Source organism: Toxorhynchites rutilus, chromosome 2 (genome assembly GCF_029784135.1).
Source record: "Toxorhynchites rutilus septentrionalis strain SRP chromosome 2, ASM2978413v1, whole genome shotgun sequence".
NCBI lineage: Eukaryota > Metazoa > Arthropoda > Insecta > Diptera > Culicidae > Toxorhynchites > Toxorhynchites rutilus.
This window is the reverse complement of record NC_073745.1, coordinates 24,155,417-24,174,684: the sequence shown is the minus strand read 5'-3', so window position 1 is coordinate 24,174,684 and position 19,268 is coordinate 24,155,417. Positions and strand designations below refer to the sequence as shown.

Below are 19,268 nucleotides of genomic sequence, written 5' to 3'. Positions count from 1 at the left end.
AGAGAGAGAGAGAGAATGGCAGTTGTCAGTCAAAATCAAACCCGGCGAACCTGGGGTTTTGTGTCGGCGGAAGGATGTTTGCGTTCTTCAGTTCTAGCCTCTGAAAGACTATGGCCGAATGGACATTTCCTCGTGCGCTCCGTCCGACCGGACATATGAGATGACAAGCTGTTGAGAAAAGTGCGGTTTTGACGGGACTATTGTCCTGTACGGGTGTGTTAGGAGTTCCTCATGCTGCTAGAATGTTACATTTTCGGACATTTCGCACATGAACGCTGGCTGGGGTATGAAATGTTGGCTTTCAGCTGCTCTCTTGTGTACCGCAGCTCTTAATAAGTTGTAAGTTTCAACACTTTTGATTCTCTCCGATATAAAATATTCCGCATTAATTCAAATGTTTCGTCTTCAAAGTAAGTCCCTTCAGAAAAAAAAAAAACATATATTTATCAAGAAGACATATAGCTTCAATAATCGAAAAAAAATTCAAACGCATTTTCGCCATGGTTTGAAAGAGGAGCCAAGAATTTCAAGCGGGCAAAGTTCAAATGTTTTTTTATCGTGTTTGGTATCAAAATGTATGTTTTCAGATACGCAGAGTTCATTTTTCAACTAGGTTTAATCAAAAAACTAAAATAAGAGATGATGCGAAGGGGATAAGCGCAATATTTTTGATTTAATAATGTGTTGTTTTTAAATGAACAATAGAAAATCAATACTAGAGATCAAAATATTATTTAAAACTAGCCGACCCGACGAACTTCGTCCCGCCCAAAATAGATTTTTTGTTTGAATACTTTCAAACATCCACGTTTTCTTATTAAGTGAACGTTAGTGAGTCCAATCACTGAACTCTTCATTGATTGATTACCCTTTGACCCTTTACAATTTCCTTTTACTATAAATTGTCTAGTACTTCTACAAAAATTCGTCCTTATAATATAAAATTATTTTCAGACACAATTCTCGTTCAAGATTCTTCAAGCATTTGGAAATAACATGTTTCTCCGTTGCATGGAATACATGTTTGATACAGAAAATATTACAAAATATAGACAGCTCAAATCGGACCATTATTTTTAGGGCACACCAACACATTTGGCCTTCCATTTTTGTTTATATAGATAGAAGATATAGGAATGCGTTATTCCGTCTGAAAATCCTTTTCCACTTTCGAATAAAAATCAATTTCGTTAGCGCCAACATCAAATGGACTAACAACGCTTAGCTAATTGTAGAACATATGGGAATTCAATTTCCGAATTTTCCGATTTGATCTACGGGAAGAGACGAATACAACGAAATATAGATGAATCAAATTGAACCAATCCTTCCTCGGGTTTTTGCGCTTACCAACACATTTGGCCTTTCATTTTTATTTATAGAATATAAGATATGGAAATGCGTTATATCGCCTGAAAATCCATCAATTTCAAATATCGCTCATAGATCAATTTCGATAGCGCAAATATCGAATGGGCTAACAACGCTTATTATGATGTAATTTTCGATTTCGATGTTGGAATTTAATTTTCCGAATTTTCGGACCTTCATTCAGGATTTTCCGAAAAGCGTCCCATGTTCATGTCCCCACTTCACACGCTTCTAATTTTTCAAATTTTATTAATTTTCTTTCGTTTATATAATTTTTGCATTTTTATATAATTAATAAGCAAGGTAGGTTGAAATTCGTCGTATTTGAATGTTGTGAACGCGAATATTCTCGGCACTGATGCTCAGGCATTGTCTTCAGTTGACACAGCGAATTCATTTTTATATGTTCAATGTAGTCAGAAACGGATTTGTTTTTTTGAAATAGAAGAAAAATCAAATTTATACGAAGCGAAACTGGAACGAATTGGGGTGTATTTAAACTAATTTTAAATAAACTTCAATATTCCTTGGTAATTTTGACGTGGGACTACGTCTAACCGGAATATATGGGGGTAAAATGAAAACCTAAACACAGAACATGCCGGAAAAAATGAAAGATTTCGAACGCTTATAACTCAAACATTTCAAAAATAGATCAGACATATGTTTGCATCAATTGATAGGAAATATTTTTTCGCATCTATCATAATGAATAAAATGTTATTTTTCATGAGATAAACAATTGAATAACTGTGATATGTTATCTAAACTCCCTAACTGCCACGTGTTGATTGGTGCGATTTGCGGTTTCCCCAACACAGACTTCAAAATCAATGTGGAATCCGCTTTGCAGATACATGCAAGTTGGGGAACATGACATTCAAATTCTTTTCTTACATAGCAAATATGTTTTTTTTTATCCAAAATATATATTTTTATTAAGGCTCATATGGCGTCAACCTAGCGGGGCCGGGAGTTCAATATTTCGACAATGTTTGCCTTATAGCTATGTTAGTAATATGTAACCGATTACTCGCGGTTGGTTCGAGGTTAGTATTACAAGTGTTTTCGAAATTGTGATGTTGCTGTCTTCAATGCTCTGTACCTGTGCCGGACACGGGATACTTCCTATTGGGATGCAGCTGACCATTAATCTGCAACGCCCCTCTAGGCTGTACCCCATATCTAACGTGGTGCGTCTTCTCGACTCGAGGAATCCTTCAGAAACGGTTTGATTTTGTTGCGATTCAGCAGCGATTCACATGCGTCGATACGGTCAAAGATGTTTCTTTACGTCAACGTGTGTGGCACCCATACATCGAGCTTCTTTGTGAATCCAAGCTTCTTCAAATGGTTAATAACGGTTTGATGACTTATCCCCAGCTCTTGGCCGATGCTACGGCTGCTACTATGCCGGTCTTTCTCGGCTAATTCAGCGATTTTGTCGCAGTTTTCGACGACAGGCCTTCCGGAGCGTGGCGCATCTTCGACGACCTCTACACCAGAACGAAAACGTTGAAACCATCGTTGTGCGGTGGAAATGGAAACTGTATCGGATCCATAAACTGCACAAATTTTATTGGCAGCTTGAGATGCATTTTTGCCTTTGTCATAGTAGTACTGTAAAATATGTCGGATTTTCTCTTTATTTTGCTCCATATTCGCGACACTATAACTCACGAACGACTTAATCAAACAAAACACTGTCAAGGACTATATTATAGCGCGTAAAAATACCTTTCCAACAAGCTATAGTATGACTCGATACAATGAATACAACTAGAACTACGCGCTCACAACGACACCTCGCGGAAATACCGCAGGACTTTTTTGACAGCCTAATATATTTTAAAAAATTTTAATTTTTTAAATATTTTTTGCGCTCCGTTGATGGTAACACTGAATTTCTCACTTTGGGACGATAATATTCGGCTACTCGTTCAGTCTGATTGTATGTTTTTTAGTGTCAAGATGTACAATTTGCAAGAACGTGTATTTTTAGTGAAATCGTATTACTCGAGCAACCGAAGCCTTAATGAAACTTTGTCCTCTTATGGTAAGAATTTCAACATTTCTCGTCGTCGATTACTTCCTCTGGGGGTACGTGAAGGACCGTTGCTATGTTAATAAGCCACAGAATTTGGAGGAACTTAATGAAGAAATAACTCGAATTTTCAACAGCATCGAAGTCCTAATGTTAGAATTGTGCATGAATAATTTTGTTTACCGTTTAAAACGTGTTATCGAAAATGAGCTTAATTTTTGTTTTTTAAAAAGAAAACTCGGTTCACTTTTGTAGAAGTTATTAAAATTTGTTGCGTGAGAGTTTAATCTGGAAGTCCCCGTACTAAGCTTTTGTTTTCCGAATGGAGTCCAATCTAGTTCGATAACAAACTTCTAGGTAAAAATATAGTTGTATACACTGGTTCGATTGTTGAAATAACGAAAATTTCCACTCTTTACCAACGTTGAGCCTTCATCTCAATGTTGAATGGCTCTTTAAAATTGGAACAAATTTAAAACAATTGATAAATTATGATCATTATTCCGTCTCCCTCTACGCGAGACACAAACGGTTAAATATGGCTACTGCATAACGAATATTGGCATCATTACAAACTAGGTACAGCGTGAAAATAAACAGCAGCTTCCGATCCATTCAGCCGAATCGATTCGCATGAAACGGATATGTTGAACGACACAATAAAAATAATAAAATATAAATATAAATTAAACCAACAGATCGGTAGTAGTGCCAGGAGCCTCGTCCTCCAGGCCACACGGTCCGGTAGTCACTTGATTCCGGAACTCCCGACTATCCACCGCAGCCATGTTCGAACAGCATTTGCCAGCTTCGGAGAGCTTCATCTCTCACTCCTGTTTCGAACTGTCGTACCACAAAACGAAATCAAACCATGTGCTATTTTCCCATGTACAAGTGTTGGGATGTTTACACACTCCGATCTCACACCCCCACACCCCTTCTCCCCTCGCAGCGATTGTGGCGCTTGGAAATGAGCTTAATTAAATTTAATCAGTACTGCGATATAATTGAGCGCGAGATCGAGATTCGTTTTTCTGGCTTCACGCTTCGCGAACATAATATAAAAATTAAAATGTTCCGGTTTCCAACCCGTTTGGTTTCGCAGAATTGGAGGACACTCTCTCTTCAAGCGCGACTTAAAGTTGCCCGAAACAGTCGCTTAGGTCGCTTCCCGGAAAGATGAAAAAAATGCGACTGTTTGAATTTCTTAATCCAACATTTCTGCTGCATGCCGGTAACCGCAAGACGGAAGTGAAATTTCCCATTTTTCCGACTCCCCGCACTGGCGTCTCCGCCCCCGTCTCCGAGGAGGAATGTTTATCTATTTATTTAATTTATGCCCCACTCACTTCGGATACGACGGCGGCGCCTGCCTTTGGGAGAGAAGTCGTTTGCTCTTGAACTCGGCGGAAGCCAGCTTTCACAGCACAGAGCCCACAGAGCCAAAACCGCAGCCAGTGGAGATTGGCCGATGCAATATTTGTTCATTATAATCTTCTGAAACGACTCTTTTGGACTCCACAAGGCGAAGGTTCGACCCCCGAAGGCTAGTCGGAAACAAAGTTAGCCTGAAAGAGTTTTCCTTCGCAATAGATTTTAATTCCGGAGTAGTTTTTTTTCACTCTTGCTTGTCTACTAGTGCTAGACTTGGTCCGAAGACCGTTCCGGGGTAGCAGTTATGCATATCGGTTCCAGAGCTTGTAATCGAGTGTCTGTGGGTAGCCAAGGAAACGGAGCCTCTGTTTATATATGTTTCTCTCTGTCTCGTAGCTGTTGATGGTGATTCGGACCAATCGCCTGCGGAGTGTGGTTTAGTTGTTAGGGAACCCATGCGAATGGTTTAAGTTCGCAAAGTGCCCCCCGGGAAGATGGAGAAGTTTCTGACCGACCCGAAGTTCGTGATATGCCATTCTCTGATTATTTTGAGAAGGAAAATTCGTTTGGGATGTGAGGCAAGGATTCATACAAATATGGATTAATTTTTAATGACATCATCCTATGTGGATTGGATTTTTGAAGTATTCAATGGATTGAGGATTAGCGAAGTCAAATACTGATTAGGCTTAGGGTTAAGATGATAAGTACTGTAACAATAAAAATATCGATAATCGCTTGAGTCGACTATTGCAAATAAATGTTTTGGAAAATTTCCTGGATTACACGGGATATATAAATAGGAGGCTGGAGCGAAAGTTCCAAATTGTTATACTAGTATACAGCTTAGTTACTGTAATTAAACCATGAATGGTAATATAGACAATAAGAACTGTTATTATCAACCCATATTGTATTTTTTTTCTATTTTTCGACATTTCTGGATATTATTCAGTCAACATGAATTTTTATTTGCTTTATCAAAAAATTTCTTTTTTGAAAAATTGACATCGTTCCGTAGATGGGCAGCATCGAGCTCGAAACTGGTCGTATAAAAAATAAATTTACCATACTTTTTACCATACGAATATGTGGCGTTTCGCATGTTGTGTATGCACATAAATTCTCACGTTAGCATAGTATCAAAAAATGAGAAAATTAAACACAATGAATGAAAAAAGTATACAAAATGTTCATTGATTGCCAAGATAAAACTTCATTGTATATAACATGTAAAAATGTTCTAGGAGGGAATCAATTATTTAGTGTTTCCAAACATTTTCACGCTATGAGAGATATCCAAAATGAAGCGAATTGATTGCTCATGAATAGCTTGACAGTTTATTCACAGCCGTTTCAATATTCAGTTTTCCTTGCTTGTGCAGGGAAAAAGAAAGAGTTCTCTGTTACGTACTATGATTTGAGAACAACAATAAAGAACGTCGCAGTCAAAACCTTACCATTCAAATTTGGTAGAATTAGCTAAGGATGGTCTACGTCGAGCTGAAGAAACTATATCTGATAATGTCTACAATTGTCAGTGGAACACCTTGAACTAATTGAGCTGTTACGAAAAAGCCTAGCATTATAGAGAAAACAATTATTCATTTTCAAGATAACGCTCATCATACACTGAAAAAGTCACCAAGGAAACACTAACACAATTCGAAAGAGAAACTACTCCAGCGTTTTCAACAGACACAGCACTTTCTGATTATCATTTTTATCATTATTTTTTATTCTGAAAACAGAACTAGAACAATCCATTACTGAAATCATTTGACAAAAAATTATGATCAGTAAAAAAATAATATTTGGAGGAAATAGTCGAATCTGACCTGTCACAAAATATCCTAAAAATAGCGATTTTAGGACATTTTCGATAGGGGTGGTCATATTTTTGTCGATAACGCGTTTTAAACGGTGAACAAAATTCTTCATGCTCAACTCTAACATTACGACTTCGGTGCTGTTGAAAATCCGAGTTATTTCTTCTTTAAGCTCTAAATTTTGTGTCTTATTAACATAGCAACGGTCCTTCACGTACCCTCAGAGGAAAAATTCTTACCATAAGAGGACAAAATTTCATTAAGGCTTTGGTTGCTCGAGTACGATACGATTTCACTAAAAATACACGTTCTTGTAAATTGTACTTCTTGACACTAAACACCATCCGATCGGACTGAGCAAGTAGCCGAATAAAGGGTGTGTCACATGAAATTGCATCACGGAAAAAACGCTGTAGAAATTCGCCCAGTAGACCGATCCTTTTGAAAATTTTAGACAGTAAAATAAAAACTATTAAACAACTTTTGGCATTTTCTTTTTATTCATACTTCGAGCCCAAGCTCGCACCTTCCTCTTTACCCCGTCCATAAGGTTCTGTACAACGTCAGGTTGTAGTCAGGTGTAGTAGTTCAGAAATCCATTTTCTCTTGAAGTCCGCCTCCGATTTGACAACTTTCGAGTTCTTCCGGAGGGCCTGCTTCATAATCGCCCAATATTTCTCTATTGGGCGAAGCTCCGGCGCGTTGGGCGGGTTGATTTCCTTTGGCACGAAGGTGACCCCGTTGGCTTCGTACCACTCCAACACGTCCTTTGAATAGTGGCACGAAGCGAGATCCGGCCAGAAGATGGTCGGGCCCTCGTGCTGCTTCAATAGTGGTAGTAAGCGCTTCTGTAGGCACTCCTTAAGGTAAACCTGCCCGTTTACCGTGCCGGTCATCACGAAGGGGGCGCTCCGCTTTCCGCAAGAGCAGATCGCTTGCCACACCATGTACTTTTTGGCAAACTTGGATAGTTTCTGCTTGCGAATCTCCTCCGGAACGCTGAATTTGTCCTCTGCGGAGAAGAACAACAGGCCCGGCAGCTGACGAAAGTCCGCTTTGACGTAGGTTTCGTCGTCCATTACCAGGCAATGCGGCTTCGTCAGCATTTCGGTGTACAGCTTCCGGGCTCGCGTCTTCCCCACCATGTTTTGCCTTTCGTCGCGGTTAGGAGCCTTCTGAACCTTGTATGTACGCAGGCCCTTCCGCTGCTTGGTCCGCTGGACGAATGAACTTGACAAATTCAGCTTATTGGCGACATCCCGGACCGAACTTCTCGGATCACGTCTAAACTGCTTAACTACGCGCTTGTGATCTTTTTCACTGACGGAGCATCCATTTTTTTTTCGATGGTTAGGTTCTCGAAGTATCGTTTTAGTACTCTGCTGACCGTGGATTTGACGATTCCCAGCATCTTACCGATGTCCCGATGTAACAACTCCGGATTCTCGAAATGAGTGCGCAGGATTAATTCACGACGCTCTATTTCGTTCGACGACATTTTTCCAAATTTACGAAAAAATGACAGTGAAGCATGGCCAACGTGATCTATACACTCTTATCTGATTATAAGCGAAAGCTGAAGATATAATTCCTAAAAATTAAATTTCTACAGTGTTTTTACCGTGATGCAATTTGATGTGACACACCCTTTATTATGGTCTCGAAGTGGGGAATGCAGTGTTACCATCGACGGAGCGAAAAAAGGAGCTATTCGATTTTTTTGCGTTGGCGTTTAATTTGAAAGACCCTGTAATTCATATGTTTTACACTGATTTTTATATGTTTTTTCGCCTTTCGAATAAAAGCAACTCGGAATCTCCAAGCAAACCAAACCAAACCAAAAAGGATAACAAAAAAACAATAAATCAAATATATTTTTGAAATAAATAAAAATTCAAATAAGTTATAACCCCCCCAAAAAAAATTAATCTCAATAAAATTAAAGCCAATCTTACACCATAAGAAATAGTTTGAGCTACAGCTCGTAAACCTCCTAATAAAGCATAATTAGAATTAGAATATCACCCAGCAATTATGACAGTATAGATACTTAATCTCGTGATACCAAAAAATAATAACCATAAATTAAAAGAATATAATTTAATTAAATAAGGAATACATAGTCAAATTAACAAATACAAAAATTATGAAAAAACAGGAGAAAAATAATAAACTAAATAATTCGACAACAAAGAATATGTTTGTTCCTTATTAAATAATTTAATTGCATCCCTAAAAGGTTATAATAACCCAAAAAATCCAACTTTATTAGGACCCTCTCGAATTTGAAAATACAGGTCAGACTCGATTATATATAATCGCAATTTCACTTTCAACGTTAATTTTCGAATCCAATACATAATCGAATCACCAAAAAGCTATTTTTCTATTAATGTTTGACATTCATATATTAATGAAAAAATTGTTTTCTTGTGATTCGATTATGTATAGGATTTGGAAATAATTGTTGAGCAAAAAAAATGGTCGACTAGATATAATCGAGTCCAACCTGTATCCTAAAACTTTCCGTTCTAATAACGTTATAAGAGCTACTCTAATCAAAACACAAATAATCAACAATAAACTACCAATTAACCCCAATAAATAATTATTAAAATACAATACTATTTATAATAATAAAATATTATTTAAATAAATTCTAAATTTATTCCTCTAATCTGCCAAAATAGTAATTAAATATTATTATCAATCATTTTAATAAAACTCATATTTTTTAAATTAGGTCCTTTCATACTATAATATAATTATAAATCAAAGATAGAAACGAACCTGGCTTACACCGGTTTGAACCCAGATCATGTAAGAATTCAAAGATCAAAAAGACCTAAACTTTAAACTTCTGCACCTAAAAATAACTCTTAATCCAACATCGAGGTCGCAATATTTTTTGTCAATATGAACTCTAAAAACAATACGCTGTCCCTAAGGTAAAATAAATTTTTAATCAATCATTCATATCAAGATCAATCAATTATTCATATCAAGATCAATTATTCATATCAAGATCAATTATTCATATATTTATGTATAATACAATTAACAGTTAATTAAATTTTGATATCACCCCAGTAAAATTATTATTAAAATTATAATTGAAAAATTCTTTAAAAATTATAAAATATGAAGATCTACAGGGTCCTCTCGTCTTTTAATTTTATTTTAACTTTTAAATTAAAAAATAAAATTCTAAAAAATATATATGAGACAGTATACATACACACAGTCAAAATACTGCGGCCCTTTTAAAATATTCAGTGGGCAGGTTAGACATTAATTTCAAAAAAACATTTTTTTTGATAAACAGCTAAATATATATTTATTGCCGAATTCCTCATATAAACCTCTTATTTACAAATAATTTATATAAATTTATATACTAACTTTTTTTTATTAAAATTTATATTTTTATAAATAATTTAATTTTAAAATAAATAGTAAATAATTTATAAAATGAATTATAACATACCTACTAATAATAGCTATTTTTAGCCTACAATTATTTATTTATTCATTTCAAACTTAATTTTTTATTTTAAAGCTAATCCAATCATTCTAAGTAGCGTAATTTTTTTAATTACAGTCAGTTTGAAACAACATATCAGATCATGACAGCTTAAGTAGTAGCGATCTTAACATTATGTTAACCATATATGTCTTTCTTTGAAATAATTATGATTTATTTTACCCGCTTCACTACCCTGACAAGTGCGTTCTCTATTCCCTTTCTTATAAATAAGCAGAACTTAACATCCGATGATATCAATTTACTACAGCAGCTACACGACCTTGTCAAGAGTGCACTCATGGCCATAGGATACTTAATATACATCACTTGGCTATAAAATTATTCCAACTCACTACAAACAATATTCCGGACAACGTGGCAACGTAGGAGAAAATGCTATTTCTTTCTTTTCTCCTGTATTTAGGCTATTTATTCCGAAAGCACTGATATATGACGACTTCTTGTCTTCTTCTGCATTATTAAATAAAAATGACTTCAAATTTTGAACATCGATATGAAACAATTCAAATAGTGTCGAGTTCTTCGTGTCCATGTTAGAATGTGAATATGATTCTTCCTCATCCTACCCATTTAAAGAATATAATTTAATATAAGAAACTGTGTTTCCAGGACCTCCATTTCATGTATCAAAGGAGTAAAAACTACAGAATTTTGAACAATGAAAAAAAAAACTCAGTTCAAACAAACCATTACAGTCCTGCGCAAAGCTACCGTCCATTCCCCTAGGCGCAGACCAATCTACTTTTTGAATTCTGAGAAAAATATATAATAAGGGAGAAACCAGGAGAAACGTTTTTCTAACAACAAATGTCTTCTTTGAAAAATTACTACCGTTTTGTCTCAAATTCCGAGCACTCAAGCTTTGATGGCCATTAAACAGTGTCTCATTACTCAAAATGGTACTCTTTCGCCAAATTATTTGCCAATGATTTTTGGATAGAGTCTTCTTTTTCATTTGACTACAATCAAAATGATTTACGAATACATATTCATGGTGAAAAACTAAAAATATGTTTAATCGCTTTTGTCTCAAATTCCGAACACCATTTTTGTCACTGACTCATATTACGAACAGTAAAATGATTTTTTTTAAATATCATAAGTTTTAAACTGCTGGACCAATTCATATAATCGATATATCGAACTGAAGTCAATGAGCTAGTCTTTTTTGGAACAATTTTATGATATCGATACCTGTAAATGATGTTAAAATGAAGTCGATACCCCATGTCAGGGTTTTGATTATTAAATTATTCATAATATTATAGTTCAGTAAATTCGCATTCAAAATTAAGTGTACGCCATTTGAATCATGCGAAGAAAGTTGATTCATATTCCGAACACTAATTTTCCAGTTTGTCGCGTCCGAGCGGTCCAAGGCACTTTTCAAACTCTCTAAGAATAAAAACACCTTTTTACTTCGGGCTATGAATCAAGACTCTCCTTTTATTTCTCTCATTCATCTTAACGAAACCTACACTATCCTAATTCCTACCGGCTGAAATACTCAGGTAAGGTTAGTCTATTCTATTACCTACTATGTTTATTTATACCTATCTCATGACTCATGGGATTTTCCATGTGTATGGAAAATTCCGGCATTCTTATATTGCTCATTCTTATTGTAGATTCCTTAATGGATTATCTCATATTGTCTGGTTAGAAAAATGTCTAATGAGATTAATTGGAATTAATTTTAAGGGGCGCTGCAAGTTCTAGCACTCAACATGAAAACAACAAACAAAATAGTTGAAAAAACTACAAAAACTGAAAAATTAACGATGATTGTTTTTTACAGACTTTGCCAACCTAAACATTTTATCATTGGTTTTGACTGTCATTTTTTTTTGCAAATGCTTAATATTATAAATTATAGGCTGTATCGATAACTGTAAATGATGTTAAAATTAAAACCATTACCCAAAGAATTTCAGTGTTTTGATTATTCAATTATTTATACCATTAAAGTTCAGTAAATTTACATTTGAAAATGAAATGTTCGGAATTAGAATCATGCGTAGGAACTTGATTAATATTCCGAACACTACTTCAATATTAATTTTAATGAACATTTTTGCAAAAATATCTCTTTTTTTCACCCAGTTATTGTACGTTCTTACATTCTCTAGCACTTAGCATGAAAACAACAAACAAAAAAATTGAAACATTTTATCATTAGTTTTGACTGTCACTTTTTTGCAAATGTCTTATACATATTATAAATTATAGGTTGTATCGATATCTGTAAATGATGTAAAAATGAAGCCTATAACTCACAGAATGTTTGTGTTTTCATTATTCGATTATTTATAACACAAAAGTTTAGTAAATTTACATTTCAAAATGAAGTGTTCGGAATATGAGACAAAACGGTATTTATGTTTTACTCGTAACATTTTTTTGGTGTAAATTATCGCGATAAACATGTTTTGCAAACTGTTTTCTATTTGAAAACATGCCAAGAACATGTCAAACGCGTGAATTTACACACAAAAAGTATTACAAGGTTAATTATTTTATTCTTTCAGGAGTCTCCATACAAAAATGTAATATATTCCAGAAACTATAAAAGATAGAAAATTGAAGTCTTCGACAAAAGTCCATATTTTAAGAAGATCCAAAACTTTGTCGAATACATCATATCGTTACCTTGAATTTGAACAAAATTAAGATTAGTTGTATTTTTTTCAAAAGATATATGAAAAATTTGTTGCTTGAAAAATTTTTTTTCTGTGGAAATGGAAAATGGAAATTAAGATTAGTTGTATTTTTATTCAAAAAAATGTATGAAAAATTTGTTTGTCGAAAATTTTTTTCTCTATGGAAATGGCCATCTTTCGCTATATGGATAATCTGTTAGTTATTTTATGGACTCTTCATGATTTTTTTTTCAGAATTAAAAAAACGTTTAAAAAAAATTGTGATTAGTGATGAAACGGATAGTTGTTTGGCCGGATACTGGATACCGGATATTCGAAATGTTTCTAGGCCGGATATTCAGGTCTTTATTTGCGGATGGGAAGCAGGAGGAAACTGAATGTGTGCGTAAAGCAAATAAAGGAATACATTTTAGAAACAAATAAAAACATTTTTACATAACAATAATGAACGTTGATTCAATTTTCCGTTTAGAATGAATATCCTTTGATAGAGTGTCAAGCATTTCCTATTACAACGTAAAGTTTGTTGTGGATCCATTCAAACAATTTTAATACTGATCGAGTAAGAAATTTTATAAAATTTTAAAATTTTATTAAATTTTAAAATTTTATTAAATTTTAAAATTTAAATAAGCAAAGAATATCAATCAATTGAATTCATTCAAGATTGAAAAACATAGAAGGCACATTAGATGACACACCAGTGGTTATTTATGGAGCAGTGAATTATACTTCTTCTTTGATGAAATAACAAAAATATAAGTTCTGGCCTCTCCTGTATATCCGATGTAATTTCGCATGTTGCTGCATAAGAAAAAAAAATTCGGATAAGGATAAAACTGTATATTGAACACTGAACTTACCTCACATGAGAGCATCTTTAAACGCTGAATTGGGAAGTCATTTCAATTATCAAATTACCAAATATACGTAGTTCAAGTCATACTATTTAGGAGTTCTTGAAACGGAAACAAGTGCACCCGTGGCCGAGTGGTTAGCGTTTCACATTATCATGCCGGGTTCAATTCCCGTTCTGGCCGGAGGATTTTTCGTCAAAGAAATTTCCTTCGACTTGCACACTGTGGTCACGCGTATTCTAGAGCTTGCCCCTCGGAACGTTCCACAGGGAACGTTAACACCATTCAAGTGAAACGGAAACAGACCGGCTGAAAATCTTTTGAGAGTATATAAAATATCTTGCGATGAGTCTTCTGAGAATTACAGACAATTTATGAGCATTTCGGTATTCAAAGCATAATTTTAATTAAGTATGAATTATGTTAATGAACAGTTTTGTTATGATTTATCTTGTATTAATGAGAAATTATTGATTTTTTCGAATATCCGGTATCCGGCCGGATACTGGATAGCTACCGGCAGAGATGCCAACCTTCCTGATTTTTCAGGATTTCCCAGACTTTTTGGCACGTTCCCTGACACCCTGACAAACACTCAATTTTGCCTAATTTTTCAGAAATGATTGTGATTTTTCCTGAATTTTTTACTTTTTACTTTATTAGAATGAAAATCATCCACAAAAAATATACTGGGACCCATGCCAAAGTTTTCCTGATTCGAAGTGAGAACTGTCATACTAGCTCCCCGGTCCGCTCGTGAGAATGCTTATATCAATGCTTAAATTAAATTCTTCAGGTACAAAGTTGTACCAAACTTATTTATCAATATGTATGATCGTAATTATTTCCACTGTGCACAAATCTTCGAGGCTTTTCAAAACAGTATTAGATTGTTTCATGGAACCAGAATATTTGACAAATTTAAGAAATAATAACGATTTTTGGTTTGAGCTACAACGTTACCTTGTACGATGTGTGATATACGAGTGGCCGCAAAATCATGAATGAAGGAATACGTTCCAGAGTGTAATAATATTTAAGAGAAATATTTTTAAATTCAAAGTCAAAATAATATGCTTTTTTATAACATTTGATCTTCAAACTCGAAGTAAAATCAATTTTGATGGTGAAACTATTGTGATATCCACTGCCGATAGGATTTTCTCAATTGATGAATAAAGACTCATTTCAAAGAATGGACGATGGATTCAAAATAAATCTAAATATTGATTTCTTAGCGAATCAATAAAGTGATACTCCAGATTTTTGGGAAAAAATGGAAAGCTTCAACTCTATGGCTAGCATGAAAAATACGAGAGAACAAGCGTGTTTTGGGAGGATAGAGTTTCCAACCTGCGTGAAAGATGGCGAAAGATTGTGGAACGGAATAATAAGAAAAAATAAAATTGAACAAATGTAAGTCTGTCTATAAAAATAATGCATTTGTTTTCCTGATAATCGGCACGAGCTCTCCGGACAACTCAATATGGGCTATCCTGATTTCTTCTGATTTTTATTTTCTTTTTTTTTATCTGTATTATAGTGATTTTCAACTCATTTGGCTGGTTCGTCACTTCTACTTCCATTTTTGGAAGAATGTCGGGAGTGAGAATTGAACTCGTGACCTTTGGCGTGAGAGGCATGGATGTTACCACTACGCCAGATCCCCTCCATTTTTATTTTCATTTTTCCTGATTATTGGAAATTATAGTTGGCAACCCTGGCTACCGGCTATCCGTTTCATCTCTAATAATTATTTTTATAATATTTTTAAGCGTATTTTTTTTTCAATTGGTTTGATTTTTTTAATGACAATTTAAACAATTTTCTGTAATTCATTCTATGGCTAATGAATTTGTAAACAATTATGAAAAAAAATATAGATTCTTTTTAAAAAAATTGTCTAGCTTATTCTTGGAGATTTCAAGTGTGCATTCCTCGTTCCACAAAAAAAAATCTTCCTCGCTTGAATTTCTTCGATTCAGAGAATTACTTTCATTGGAGGTTCTGGATTATTGGTTGCAAATGCTGCCTTTGCAGAGTTAAAAAAATACAAAAAATAAAAAAAAATATAATAGAGAGATTTAAAACGAAGGTTCATTTCAAATTCGATATAAATACGGAATCGGAAACTACTGAACCGATCAACATGAAAATTGGTATGTAGGGAATTTTGGGGCCGGGGAAGGTTTTCGTGATAGTTTGTTGACCCCTCCCCCCTCTTTAAGGGGTGCTGCCATACCAATGAAAGTCATATTTCTGCATTACTCGAGAATCAATCAAGCAAATGAAACCAAATTTGGCACGTGAAGGTTTTAGGGTACAATAAATGATTCTATGGCGGTTAGATACTCCTCCACCTCTCTTAGGTGTGGCTGCCATACAAATTTCTACATAACTCGAGAAGTAATCAATGCGATTGGCGATTGGGCCCATGAACTTGATCATAGTAAGAAAACGTAAATGTTTGAAGGCATTGATAACAAAAAACAAATTTTGGCAGCTAAAGGATGTGTCACATCAAGTTGCATCACGGGAAAAACGCTGTAGAAATGGAATTTTTTGGAATTATATCTTCAGCTTTTGCTTATAATCAGATAAGAGTGTATAGATCACGTTGGCCATGCTTCACTGTAAATTTTTCGTAAATTTGGAAAAATTTCGTCGAACGAAAAAGAGCGTCATGAATTAATTCTGCGCACTTATTTCGAGAATCCGGATTTGTCACATCGGGACATCGGTAAGATGCTGGGAATCGTCTAATCCACGGTCAGCAGAGTACTAAAACGATACTTCGAGAAGGTGAAGGTGAAGAACGGCAAAAATGGATGCTCCGTCAGTGAAAAAGATCAGACGTTTAGACGTGATCCGAGAGGTTCGGTCCGGGATGTCGCCAATAAGCTGAATTTGTCAAGTTCATTCGTCCAGCGGACCAAGCAGCGGGAGGGCCTGCGTACATACAAGGTTCAGAAGGCTCCTAACCGCGACGAAAGGCAAAACATGGTGGGGAAGACGCGAGCCCGGAAGCTGTACACCGAAATGCTGACGAAGCCGCATTGCCTGGTAATGGACGACGAAACCTACGTCAAAGCGGACTTTCGTCAGCTGCCGGGCCTGTTGTTCTTCTCCGCAGAGGACAAATTCAGCGTTCCGGAGGAGATTCGCAAGCAGAAACTATCCAAGTTTGCCAAAAAGTACATGGTGTGGCAAGCGATCTGCTCTTGCGGAAAGCGGAGCGCCCCCTTCGTGATGACCGGCACGGTAAACGGGCAGGTTTACCTTAAGGAGTGCCTACAGAAGCACTTACTACCACTATTGAAGCAGCACGAGGGCCCGACCATCTTCTGGCCGGATCTCGCTTCGTGCCACTATTCAAAGGACGTGTTGGAGTGGTACGAAGCCAACGGGCCAAAGGAAATGAACCCGCCCAACGCGTCGGAGTTTCGCCCAATAGAGAAATATTGGGCGATTATGAAGCAGGTCCTCCGGAAGAACCCAAAAGTTGTCAAATCGGAGGCGGACTTCAAGAGAAAATGGATTTCTGTTCAAAAAAAACCTACAACCTGACGTTGTACAGAACCTTATGGATGGGGTAAAGAGGAAGGTGAGAGCATACGGGCTTGGGCTCGAAGTATGAATAAAAAAAAATGCCAAAAGTTGTTTAATAGTTTTTATTTTACTGTCTAAAATTTTCAAAAAGATCGGTCTACTGGGCGAATTTCTACAGCGTTTTTTCCGTGATGCAATTTGATGTGACACACCCTTTAGTATAGAATAATTATTATTTAGATACAACGTCACTACAATAGCTATAACTTGAAACATGATGAAAGTTTTGAAAAAATCCTTCCGAGGGCATATTCTTGAAAGTCTTTAGAATGAACTTCAAAATTATGAAATAATATTCTTTATATATCAATCTGTTTTTATGGGATCTCTGAATCCAAACAAAAAACACCAAAGCAATAATTTAATAAGAATGATTTATTTTTTTTATTTATTTTTATTTATTTTTATTTATTTCAACACCGTCTTCTATTAGTACAGACTGAATTATTTACTTATAAACTAGATGTAATTGTTAATTCTATTTTTAAATGCGTTCTTTGTCAAGTTGAAATCGAAAACATCACATACAACATTGAACAGACGAATACATGAATCTAGCGGGTTGTTGTAGCCGTAGTTTGTCCTATGGAATGGAACCGATAGTAGATATGAATTCCTCGAGCGTCGAATGGGAATATTTAGAGACACCTGAGCTAGAAGCTCAGGGCAGTCGATGTTTCCTTGAAGTACATCAAAAATGAACAATCTTTGTATCGTTGTACGCCTGACAGATAGTGTATCCAGTCCTATGAGCTTGCATCGGTCGGCATAAGGGGGGAGATTCAGTGGGTCGTTCCATGGTAGCTGTCTTAGTGCAAAACGGATAAACTTTTTCTGCACCCGTTCAATCCTCAGGTTGTGAACTACGTAGAAGGGGGACCAGACAGGAGCAGCGTACTCAAGAATGCTACGGACCAACGAACAGTACATGATTTTCAGAACATGGATATCACTGAACTCGAACGCGTGGCGGCGTATGAAACCCAGAACTGAGAAAGCTTTGGCAGTCATAATGCCTACATGGTCATTGAATCTCAGTTTTGAGTCTATCGTGACTCCAAGATCGCAGATTGCCGTTGTGCGATCCAATATCGTCAATTCCATTTTATATTGGAAGACTATGGGGCTTTTAGAGCGACCGAAAGATATAGTCTTACATTTCCCTTCATTGACTCGCATCCCATTATCACAGCACCACTCTAGCATTGAGTTAATGTCTTCTTGAAGAACTACGCAGTCCAAAGGAGATGAAATCACCCGGTATATTTTAAGATCATCGGCAAAAGAGAGCTTGAGCGATGAAAGCAGTGAGTACAAATCGTTCATGAATATGTTGAACAGCAGTGGACCCAGAACACTTCCTTGTGGTACCCCTGACGTGATATAAAAGCTGCGGGATTTAGCTGCATTGACGACGACATGTGCTGTGCGACCACAAAGGTATGATGAAATCCACTCCGTTATCCAGTCAGGGAAGCCCATACATTTCATTTTCTCCGTTACTAGGAAGTGTGGGACTGTGTCAAAAGCTTTCGCGAAGTCGACATACACCGCATCAACTTGACGTCTCTCTTCTATCTCGCGTGATAGTGCGGTGACGTAGCACATTAAATTTGATGTGGTTGAACGGTGCCTCATAAACCCATGTTGTCCATTGAAGATTATTGGAGACGCCACGTTGTATAAAACCTTGTGCATTAGTCGTTCAAATACCTTGCTTAGGCAGCACAGCATAGATATACCACGATAATTTGTCACCTGATTGCAGTTTCCCGATTTGTGAATAGGAACAACGAAAGCAGTTTTCCATGCTATTGGAAATGTTTTCTCCTGAAGCGATTTGTTGAAGAGGCGAGCAATAGGGTTCGCAAGTTCAGTGGAGCATTTTTGAAGTAACAGGGATGGTATGCCATCTGTACCACATCCCTTCTTGATGTCAAGATCGTCCAAGGCGTTTGCAACATCATCAACCGAAAA

At 36.0% G+C, this 19,268-nt stretch overlaps 1 protein-coding gene across 2 annotated transcripts in view; it reads left to right on the top strand.

The window, feature by feature from the left end:
• LOC129764786 (uncharacterized) overlaps positions 1 to 19,268 on the top strand; it is a 1,146,248-nt gene that overhangs the window by 463,857 nt on the left and 663,123 nt on the right. The window lies entirely within an intron of this gene.